We start from the raw sequence: 9525 nt of genomic DNA, 5'->3' as shown, positions 1-9525 counted from the left end.
TTTTTTTTTTTTTTTTACTGCCACCACAATACAAAGGAGGCAAATTTAATGTTGTTTGGGGAGCTTAAAGCGCTGAAAAGCAGCATTTGAAAGACTCTGCTGTGTGCCTTTCTAGAAAAATAGGTCCCTGTTAATCCACAGACCTCCAGCTTTCACTAAAGCTTCCTCCTCATTGAAGAAATAACCCCCGTGTGAAAGCGATTGATGCTGAGGTCTGTCGATTATCCTGAATAACCAGGACATTGTTTCTGGTAATTGCTGTTTTTTGCCTTTTTTTTTTTTTTTTCATTTACTTTGAGGGACTGCATAATCAGCAGCTCATTTGCATTTCTCTCAAATTTTCTCTTCACTTTCTGTTACCGGAAGCATTTTCTGAGCCGTGCAACTTGCAAGGGGACCTTGTTAACTGAAAACTGCAGTGAACATTGTATTCGTGTAGCAGGAAGTACAAGGGGGACGTGAGTTTAAAACAATCCACTTCTTTGCAAAATCCATCTTTCTTTGCAAGTGAAGTTTAATTATAAAATCTGGTTTAAAGTATTCAGATATGTAGCCTTCTAATCACAACTACACTCCATCTTATGTGTGGACTATACTTTTGTGTAAGTCACTTTCATGCTTTTTCTTCTGCTAGTGTTTTATTTATGTGCATGCAGGTTGTTGTTTTTTTTTTTTTGAACACATTAAGATGCAGGAGACGTAGCTCCTTCTGGGATAAACTGCTTATTAATCTTGCACTTTCACTTGTGCATCATTTACTCCAGCAATTCTGCCAAATGCAGCCACAACTGGTGTTGTAAATACATAAACAGCTCACAAAAATAGTCCTCCTTTGTCCCGTTGTGTCAGAGTAATCACACATTTCCTCCTGCAACTGTTTTCGATAATTCAAGCTGTTTATATCACCATTAGTCGGAATGTAAAATGTGTGTGGATAGGTTATTATATATGCATCACATATTTATATTGGATTAAGAAGAACCTTTTTTTTTGCGCCGTTTTATATATATTTCATTTAAAGCCTGTGTGTTTATTTTTAAATCTGATTAAAGTGGCTGCCAATCGCAGTGCTCGCTTGCTGCTGCTATGTGTGACATGAATATGAAATGACATTCGAGTGCATGCTCTGTAGACGTGGGAAACATGCAGTACTTTGTGTCCGTCTTCTTCTGTTACTTACTCTTCCCCGGGAGAAATGTTTATCACGGTAATCTTTTCGTGAGCAGACTGAAAGTGTGCGAGTGTGTGAAAGCGTTCGGTGTTCCCCTGCAGGGATTCCCGAGGTTGAGGTGCACACACACACACACACACACACACACACAAACAGATTCATACAAACTGCATGGCTGCACCTTGTTCCATGCCTTGTTTATTTCACTACGGTAAATAAATGGTTTTATTTTAAACAGCAGCACCACCGCCACCCCCTCAGCCCTCGATTTCTATAAATATATAATTCCGCCTAACCAGAAAATGCTGTGTTTCATTTCCCCATGCCACCTCTGAACAAGCATTTAGGATTACGGGCAGTTTGGCTCAGTGCTCGCTCAGATTTATTCAGCCCAGGTAAATTATAAATAGTCTTTTCAAAGCTGTAATTAAAAAATATCTTTCTAACAGCACTTTTTAATGGCCTAACCACAAAAGTTTAAAATGGAATCACTGTAACCTATTTGCAAATCCCACCGCATGTTCATTTATGCAGGTGTTGTGCAAAGCAGTCTGTTGGGTAAAGATAGCTTTTAGCCTGCACTTTCATGTCCTCTGACAGAACAAGAAAGGCACAAAGGAAACTCGCTCATAAGTTTCCTTTTTTTTTGGTCACATTTCTAGGTGTATTGGACGCAAACAATCTCCTGCCACGGCTCGGGGCGACATGTGAAATTAAAAGCCATGGGTGACAGTTTGATGCCGTAACTCAACATGAGTTTGAATGGAGTCATTCATTTGGGATGCCAGATCCATTATGTGCATGAATCATCATCAGCGTGCATTTCCATCACATTCGCTTCTCGGGATGAAATATGCATTATGTTTTCCATTATTTTTTTGTTCTCCTTTCACTCATGTGAAAACACTTGAAGTCAGAAGAACTGAGTGCACAGTGAAGTGAAGAAAAAAGGGGTGTAATATAGATATTTATCCAAAAGAAAGATCCTGTGCTGGGAATTGTGAAACAAAATGCACGACAAACAGTCAGTTTGGAAATAGAAGTAAAGCAATAACAGTATGTCGAGGTTGCTAAAGATGTTTTTCCACCGTACAGCTAAATATATTAAATCTTTCTCCGTTGTGTCAACCTCAAGTAGGTACACATTCACAACAAATATGGAGCAATTCATCTGAAGTTCACAGGTGTTCTTATGCCACTTAAACATTTTATTGTGCGTTACATAGGAGGTTGGGGTCAAAGAGTGTTTTTTTTTGCTGTGCACTGGACAGAAATGTGCAAAAGCTTTAACAGCAGCTGGAGAAAATATCAAGATTTACCACTATATTTCTCTCCACACATGCAACTTGCTCTCATGCATACTCTGCGGAGATCCATCGCTGTGGGTGGACAGAACCACTTCCTTATCCACATTACCTTGCATAATGCCTCTCTGCACTGCGTAGGGTACAGGCTGTGCACCATCAGTCACAAACTGGCAGCAACAACAGGGCTTCTTCACAGCAAGCCCGGAGCTCGCTCTCCCAATCGCCAAAAGTCTGCTTTTGAATATGTGCTCACTTGTTTGGCCCCAAGACCTGAGCGTCGGCACCAGCAGGCGAGGACCCCTACAGCTACCGTGATAAATCTGCATCTTGCTCCAGAAAAGAAGTTTGGTGTCAGACGAGCAGGCCAGAGTGAGGGATAGATTTCTCTGGAGGTCAGAGCTCAAGATGTTTGGCACCAGCTCTCTTTTTGTTGCCAACAGGGAGCTGACCAGAAGACTTGAGACCATGTGAACTCTTTTGGCCTTTGGCATGTGTGCACACTCCTGAGTAAAGTCAAGTAATATCCACAAGACTTATAAATAGAAAAAGCAAATATTTATTCACAAAAGTTTGCGAGAGAGCGCATTAGCATGGAGATGTTTTTTTTAACCAGAATTTATGCTGTAAATTACACATAATAAAGACTTAGGAATTCATTGGGAACATTGGAGGCTGTGAATAAGCTGAACAGCAGCAGAGGTTTAGTTTGGGATAAATTGTTTCGGCAAGAATATTAACTATATCCCAAACCTTCATGAGTTTGGATTGTGAAAATGTCACCAAACTCTTGCTGCTCAATGGACAACCTACTGGAAAAACTAAACTTGCAATCCAAGGCTGCCTGATTTTTGAAGTTTCAATCGCAATCAGGTGACAACAGAAGAAAAAAAATGTAAACAGCCACCAACCATGTGTCATCAGAGCAGGGATGTACAGAGGTATCCGATATTCTTAAACACATCTCGCCAAAGCAAAGCGGTCCATTGCTTAGATTGTAGAAGACTGAGGTGTGGTCAGTCCAGGAGACGGATGAGAGAATATTGAACAGGAGGTGACACTGTGTTATTGAACGCAACAGAGGATTTTAACAAGGACATTGACTTGCATAAAGGCCCTGAGGTAGTTGTTCAAGTGAGAGGATTTGTCTAATAACCACTGAACCGCTCCTGTGCAAAATTATGCAAAAAAAAAAAGAAAAATAAATCAAACCTCTTACTTGCCAAGCCATGCATGATGATAATGATATGCTGAACAGAATATTATATCTGTGTGAAGTTTATTTTGCTTAATTGTGTTTGACTGCATTAACCCTCTGAATTCCAAGTAGTTTCTGGGTGTTTTTTCTGCTCCTGTCACTTTTTTTTTTTTTTTTACTCACTTTGGCCTCATTTTTTTCCACTGCAGTGTGAAGTCCTGCACCTCCTTGGAAACAGCCCAGCCATGACTGGAAGTAGAGAAAACGTAGAAATGCCTCCTGTGTAGTGTAGCAGCGTTATAATGCCATTAATCAGAAAAAAAGATGAAACATTACAACATTTTCCTACAAGTGTTACCAATACTAAAAATGGTGACGCTACATGTTATAGACATTTCACTATTTACATTTTTAATTTACCTGCAGTGGCCCGGAAGTGTCACAACAAAACAAAAGCCATAACATAACACAATAAGCCGCAACACAACACAACGGCTGCAATGGAAGTTGTTTTTTTTTAACCCGGAAGTTATACTGTGAAGTGCGCAACCACACGAAGTGGGCAGAAGCCGGATATTGTTGGAAACAACTCAAAAGTAAGTAAAATACTGATGACAAATAGTGTCCATTAATCTCGGTATGCGCTATTAAAGTGGTTGTTAACTTTGATTTACAAATAAAGAGTCATCGCTTGTTTGACTTGTTAATGCGGACACCTCCGTTGCAAACAACTTCCGTTGCAGCCGTTGTGTTGTGTTACGGCTTATTTTGTAGTGTTGCAGCTAATTTTGTAGTGTTGTGGTTAATTTGGTTGTGTTGTGGCTTGTTGTGTTGTGTTGTGGCTTTTGTTTTGTTGTGACACTTCTGGGCCACCGTACAACCCAGTTCGGCCAAAAAATCTAGAAATTTACGTGACTGTTGTTTGCAGCTGAGTCACTAATCTCACAAATCAGGTTGCAAGGTAAACAAGACTCATAGAATACAGAGTTTCTGATTAAATATCTTGATTTTAACCTTAGATTTGGTTCCCAACGGAGCAGCAGACCACAAATAAGTAGGTCGATGACAGTTAAGTTCAAAAACCCAACAGTTCTCTCTGTTTTGACATTTTCTAGTTCTAATAAATGGTGTGAATTTGGCTTTTTTCCCTTTTTTTTTTTCAAAAACAACATGCCTTTTAAGCCGTTTAGCTGGTTTTGGGGTTTAGAGGGTTAATTATGCTCCAAATTCATTCAAATTAAGCAATTTCAAACCATCATTTGGTCCCCTTTCTATTTTTTTCTTGCACCTCTTAGAAAGCTCTTAGTAGCAGATAATTTGTGAATATCACAGCGTTCTCTGGAATGACTTCTGTGTCGAAGCAAATATGTTCATAAGTGTGTTTCTTGTTTAAAGATGATTTTCTCCACCACCTACTACATTTTACTTTTCTCTCTTCTGGCGAGGTTCTACGCTATGAAAGTAAATTTATAATGCTGGGCTATCTATTTAGCAAAATTATACAGAGCCCTCAAGAAGAGGTGAAAGGAGAAGTATAATATATGCTTGTTATTGCATTACGAGAGAAAACAAACCTTTTTCCTGCACAAGTGTAAAAGAAGATTAAACACTCAAGGTCAACGTGCTTCCGGGTTGCTCGGGCATATATGAAGCAATGCAAATTTTTTTTCTAAGAGAAGCTTTGCAAGCGAGCGAGACAACAAAAAAATGAGGACTTCTTGATATTTTTTTTCTCTATCTTGAAATATTTCCTCCTCATGTTCCCACTGGGGCGCCTTTAAATAACAGTGAAATCAGAACAAACAGCACATCTCCTTGCATGCACAGACAACATTGGTTTCTGTTTGACACGACAAGCTTTTTCTCCACAAAATGCTGATGCCACGATCGGGTCATTGAGGCAACTGTGAGGAATCTTTTAGAGAAAAATAGGGCAGTGAAACAGAAATCTACTGTGTAAACATAATAAAAATGTGATTCTTGTTTAGCTTTATTACTGTGAGTGCAGATATTTTTTTCAAATATTAAAACAATGAGTCTGACGTATGAAGCCCAATATTAAGTTGGTCTTAATATTTTATATATTTGATGTACTGTGAAGCTTGAAAAGCAAAGAGTCTCAATCGCCGAAAGAACTCCTCCAGCCGACAGGCGCCGTAAAAAAGATTCACAATAATAGCCTTCCATCAAGATAGCAGTGAATTGTTGTTGTCATATCCACAACTATCCATTAAACACCTGCTCACAACAGTATTCTTAACCCCTGCATGCTTACAGAGGCGGCGGTGCCCTCCTGTAAACATTTAGCACAACAATTCTGCTCTGTCACCGATGATAGATGCACAAGTAAAAACTGCAATATTGGCATCCAAACAATAGGCAAGAGCACTATCGTTAAGTATTTCTCCAGAGAAATCTAAAATTATGTTGTCTCAAGGACATTGCCGACCGAGCAGTAAAAAAAAAGAAAAAAAAAACACACGAGGAGAGGAAAAAAAAAATGGAAAGGGGAGGAGGAAATTGCAGAGCACCCTGTTTCGCTCCCCAGCTGTTTACACAGTGCTGCAGAGGTTGTAAATTCTAAAGAGCTGAAGCATATTGGGCATCATCTCCGGCACCCATCATTCCAGAAATTGCCTCTCTTTACCCCTCTCTGTGGAGAAGCACAGAGTTCATTGCCATGCCCGCGGATCCTTTTGCACTGTCACTTATGTGGTGACACTCGAGGGCCCCATAAACAACCAGCCTCCACGGTATCTCAAGGGTAGCTGGCTGGATTGGATGCCTGCCTCCTCAAAGATATAAAGGGTAATAATATTTTCCCTACCTAGACCTTTTCCACTCCTCGTGTCTGGGGATGTTGGGCTTTGAGCGACAACATGAAAGCTTGGGCGCTGCTCGAGCTCCCATTTTCAAATCATGAAATTTATATGTGGGGAACCATTTTGCTCTGTGCACATATGGTAAATGCAGTTAGGCGATGGCTTTGACGTGGTTTCGTGTCGTTTGCAGCGAGTTGGAGTGCAGAAGTGCGACGTTTTCAGCCAAATCAAGCTGTCTAATTGTGTGCTGAGTGTAGCTGTAATTTACTATTACTATGAAAATTTGTATTGTATGAAAATGTTACGAAAGAGCAGAGGTTTGATTCAACAAACAGTCGCATCCAGCTGGCCACCACAACGCTGTGTGATGCTTCAATTTACTGCTAAATAAAACTGGACATGGTGAAAGCAGTTCATCTTCTAATGCAGATGTTCTCAATCTTTTTCCTTGTGAGTCCTTATGACTATTTGTCATTCTGGCTTTAATCAGTTCAACAAAACAGCAATTTTGTTATGTTTTATCAATTTTCAAGTAATGACACAGCAATTTGCAAGATTAAAAAAACAGATTTGAGGACAGCCGGACAGAAATATCTCAGCAAGCAATTTCAGCTGTTTCCTGTTAATCTCATGACCCGTCGTCTTTATCCTCCGAACCCGGCGTCTGGTTTTGACCTCTGAGTGTCTGTTCTTACGGAGAAAATAAAGACAATAATCAGCGGTTTGTCTGCCCCCGTTGCCATATTCCTATTAGGGATGATTTTATCATCATCCTCATCAGTATCGGCCTGTAAAGTCTTTGAATGAATCAGCGCTTAAGGTTTATTGCATGAAAATATAAATGACATGTTTTGCATCATGTTGGCATCGACGGTTTGCCAAGATGAGATTTTGGATATCAGTAAAAATCCAGTTTCTAATTTGTTTTGTGAAAGTTCCTGACAGCCAGCGAGTAGATTAAGCTCTTTAGTCTGTTTAGCTCCAGCTACTTCTAATTACACTTTGGTGTAGTTTGAGTGCATAAAAACAAACAAGCCTTTCTCTTCCAGCCTATATGACACCACATCCTGTTTGCTTGCTCTTATTAGCAAACTTTTAAAGCCGCTGATATTGTTTTAGAACAGATCTCAGAGTCCGTCTGCTAATTATAAGTCCTGTCCAGTAGTGCTACCGTTTTGTTGTGTTTCACCGTTTTACTGTTGGACGTTCCAACCCTTTTCCACAAAAACAGGAAGAAAACATGTCACATAAAAACATATTTTTGGTTTCTTGGTTCTGGTTTCAGTCAGTTTGTCTAATGATGACATATCTTGGGAAATTTCATTCTGTAGCCACTTTATAAGCTTGCTAGTACTGGTCTAGACCCCCTTTTGCCTTCAGAACTGCCTTAATTCTTTGTGGCATAGATTCAACAAGACGCTGGAAAGATTCTACTGATACTTTGGTCAATATTGACAAGATAGCATCACCTAGTTGCTGCAGATTTGTGGGAAAATCTCCCGTTGAAGCACATCCGAAAGGTGCTCTAGTGGATTGAAATCTAGTGACTGTGGAGTGCAGTGAACTCGAAGCTTTGTGGATTAACCTTCTGGAAGTAACCAGTGGAAGATAAGAACACTGTGGTCATAAATGAATATACATGGTCAACAACAACACTCGGAGAGGCTTTAAAAGACACCTCGTTGGTACCAAGGGGCAAACGTGTGCCAAGAAATTATTCTTCACACAATTGCAACACCAACCTGAATCGTTGGTACTGAGCAGAATGGATCGAACTTTTGTTGTTTACGCCGAATTCTGATCCGACCAACTGTTGCAGCAAAAATCAAGACTCATCAGACCAGGCGGGTCTTTCCAATCTTTCATTGTCCAAGTTTGATGAGCCCAATCTATCTTAAATGGCAGGACTGGCGTCATGTGTGGTCTTCTGCTGCTGCAGCCCATTTTTCTCTGACATCCACCATTAACGGGGCCTTTTCGACCAGAGGACCTTCACTCGCTGGACTTTTTGTCTTTTTCTGACCATCCTCTGCTAAGCGTAGAGATGTTTATACTCTTGCCCTCGTCTCAATGGATTTACGTTCTGCCACGTGATAGGCTGATTATATTGAATGAGCGGTTGAACTGTTGAAGTGTGACGTGAGCCGATTTGCCTGAGAAAAGCTGTGTGCGCAACAGGTGAACGCACAATTCGATTCTGAGTGTGTAAAGATATGTATCTAGCTCCAACCCCACTTCTAAATTGTCCAGCACACGCAGCTCATCTGAACAATTTTAATAAAAAAAGCATGTGTCTTAACAAAATCGACCGCAAATCTGTCAATTCCTCTCACCCTGTTAGTATATCTTTCGAATGTTAATTCTACACAAGGTCACGTAGGAGATCTGTGCCGCCTTCACAGTGGCTAATTATCCCAGCACCATCTTTTATTGAATCTGACACTTTGAAGGGCTTTCCGTTGGCCCATCCCTCATTTTTAATAGTATTGATTTTTCACCGATCATATCAGGCCGTGCATTTTCGAAAAGATGCTGCCAGCTTTTTTTTTATTCTCTCCCGCTCCCATCCCACCTCGCAGCCTTTTATTCATGTCCAAAGAGTTTCAGAGCTGGCAGAACTGCAACTGTAAACACACATCTTCTGCTCAGCAATTATCAAAGGGGGCAGAGTGAGAGAGGAATTGATCCGGCGGCTCACAGTACAGTAAACAAAGCCTCCCTGTCCCATGTGTGCTGAGCAATTATGAAGTGCAAGAAGCAGCAGGTTTTGCATGAGCTATAAAAAGACTAAAAGCAGTCGGAGCCAAAAAGGTGTTTGTCAAGAAACACTTACAATTAGCTTTAATTCGCACTTCTCGGTTGTTTTTAACACTTTTGTTAATACACATCCATGATTTTTACATATATCGTCGCACAAGTGGGTCAGCCATGCCTTCCTCAGGAGCTACACACTCTCTCAGCTTTCCAGAGAAAACATTTTCACCATTTCAGATAACATTTTCGATTCATTCCATGGTTTTCGATGAGCTT

This window comes from Stegastes partitus, unplaced genomic scaffold (assembly GCF_000690725.1).
Source record: "Stegastes partitus isolate 25-593 unplaced genomic scaffold, Stegastes_partitus-1.0.2 Scaffold200, whole genome shotgun sequence".
NCBI classification, from domain to species: Eukaryota; Metazoa; Chordata; class Actinopteri; family Pomacentridae; genus Stegastes; species Stegastes partitus.
The sequence above is the reverse complement of the archived record's forward strand: the minus strand, read 5'-3'. Positions refer to the sequence as shown.